The 2,500-nt window shown below is 57.4% G+C and overlaps 1 protein-coding gene across 10 annotated transcripts in view; it reads left to right on the forward strand.

The window, feature by feature from the left end:
• Sulf1 (Extracellular sulfatase Sulf1) overlaps positions 1-2,500 on the forward strand; it is a 170,580-nt gene that overhangs the window by 65,604 nt on the left and 102,476 nt on the right. For 6 of the 10 annotated variants that reach the window (XM_086538532.1, XM_086538535.1, XM_086538536.1 and 3 more), the window contains one exon: positions 1,872-1,967. The exons of the other annotated variants lie outside the window; for them this stretch is intronic. The gene's annotated coding sequence lies outside the window, so the exon portion shown is untranslated. The remainder of the gene's footprint in view (positions 1-1,871; positions 1,968-2,500) is intronic. 10 annotated transcript variants of the gene reach the window in all.

Genomic DNA, 2,500 nt, shown 5'->3' on the forward strand with positions numbered 1-2,500 from the left:
CTTCCCCAGCGCAAAAGACGGCACTTCCTTAGTCTAAAGGACGGCTTTCCCCCAGCGCAAGGGACGGCTTTCCCCCAGCGCAAGGGACGGCTTTCCCCCAGCGCAAGGGACGGATTTCCCCCCGCGCAAGGGACGGATTTCCCCCAGCGCAAGGGACGGATTTCCCCCAGCGCAAGGGACGGATTTCCCCCAGCGCAAGGGACGGCTTTCCCCCAGCGCAAGGGACGGATTTCCCCCAGCGCAAGGGACGGATTTCCCCCAGCGCAAGGGACGGCTTTCCCCCAGCGCAAGGGACGGATTTCCCCCAGCGCAAGGGACGGCTTTCCCCCAGCGCAAGGGACGGATTTCCCCCAGCGCAAGGGACGGATTTCCCCCAGCGCAAGGTACGGATTTCCCCCAGCGCAAGGGACGGATTTCCCCCAGCGCAAGGGACGGATTTCCCCCAGCGCAAGGGACGGATTTCCCCCAGCGCAAGGGACGGATTTCCCCCAGCGCAAGGGACGGATTTCCCCCAGCGCAAGGGACGGATTTCCCCCAGCGCAAGGGACGGCTTTCCCCCAGCGCAAGGGACGGCTTTCCCCCAGCGCAAGGGACGGCTTTCCCCCAGCGCAAGGGACGGCTTTCCCCCAGCGCAAGGGACGGCTTTCCCCCAGCGCAAGGGACGGCTTTCCCCCAGCGCAAGGGACGGATTTCCCCCAGCGCAAGGGACGGATTTCCCCCAGCGCAAGGGACGGATTTCCCCCAGCGCAAGGGACGGATTTCCCCCAGCGCAAGGGACGGCTTTCCCCCAGCGCAAGGGACGGCTTTCCCCCAGCGCAAGGGACGGCTTTCCCCCACCGCAAGGGACGGCTTTCTCCCAGCGCAGGGGACGGCCTTCCTCCAGCCAAGGCGACGGATTTCCCCCAGCGCAAGGGACGGATTTCCCCCAGCGCAAGGGACGGATTTCCCCCAGCGCAAGGGACGGATTTCCCCCAGCGCAAGGGACGGATTTCCCCCAGCGCAAGGGACGGATTTCCCCCAGCGCAAGGGACGGCTTTCCCCCAGCGCAAGGGACGGATTTCCCCCAGCGCAAGGGACGGATTTCCCCCAGCGCAAGGGACGGATTTCCCCCAGCGCAAGGGACGGATTTCCCCCTAGCGCAAGGGACGGATTTCCCCCAGCGCAAGGGACGGCTTTCCCCCAGCGCAAGGGACGGCTTTCCCCCAGCGCAAGGGACGGATTTCCCCCTGCGCAAGGGACGGATTTCCCCCAGCGCAAGGGACGGATTTCCCCCAGCGCAAGGGACGGATTTCCCCCAGCGCAAGGGACGGCTTTCCCCCAGCGCAAGGGACGGATTTCCCCCAGCGCAAGGGACGGATTTCCCCCCAGCGCAAGGGACACAAAATCGGGACACGACACAGGGAGTGGCGGTTCGAGTGCTGGGCCGCGTTTTGGTATGCTTCCTGTCGCTTTTATTTCTTTGCTCTTGGGGACCTCGAGTGTTTAATGAGATATGATCACATGATTAAATGATAAGGAGAGAGGAGACTTTTTATGTATGGATGTTTTTTGCTATTAGATATCTCACTGAGCTAATTGCTTCATAAGCATTGAGGATATATATATACTGAGGATGAAAACATATGTAGTGTAAGTTCCTTGTGGCAAAGATTGTAAAATTATCGCCTCTTCCTTTAAATGATAGTTAGGTTTAATGTATGAATGAATACAGATGTGCATGATTCCTAATTTATGCAAGAATTGTATCAGCGCACTTTGCCTTATCAGGATTAATCTTATCTGATAAAGAAAGTTTTCAGGTTAAATGATGCCAGTATGTTGATCTCGTTGCAAAAGGACACTGATCTGACGTTTCTTTCTGTTCTCTCCAGGTAAGCAAGGTTGGAGCGGCCGCAGGTGGCGAAGACCCGTCCGCCCTCCGAGGGAAGCGACGTGCGAGAGCGCCCTGCCTGGTACTCCCTCTCATGGTAAGCGCTCTCTTCTCGGCGCTGGTGCTTACATGACCGTGCTGTGCCGCAGCAGTGCAACATATTGGACCATGACCGGCACCGAATGGGTCCTTACTCGCTAAAAACTGCGCCAATAGACCTGCTCAGCGCGGAGCTGGAATGCGGCTCCCCTTCCAGTGAAGGCATTACCGAGAACCTCCTAATTTATGTGCGTAATGAGGACATATAGAGCAAATGTAGATGCAGATATTAGCCATGACACAGAAGGTCTCGACTCTGCGCCCCCGCCAACACGCATGCACACATACACGCGTACACACACACACACACACACACACACACACACACACACACACACACACACACACACACACACACACACACACACACACACACACACACACACACACACACACACACACACACACACACACACACACACACACACACACACACACACACACACACGTACACGCACACGCACACGAATTTTGCACTTGGATTTCCCTTTTACCAAGTACCTTTCTTTTCGATCATGCTTCACCTATTAT

This window comes from Penaeus japonicus, unplaced genomic scaffold (genome assembly GCF_977035675.1).
Source record: "Penaeus japonicus unplaced genomic scaffold, GWHDUDI00000001_assembly GWHDUDI00000007, whole genome shotgun sequence".
In the NCBI taxonomy this organism is placed as follows: Eukaryota; Metazoa; Arthropoda; class Malacostraca; order Decapoda; family Penaeidae; genus Penaeus; species Penaeus japonicus.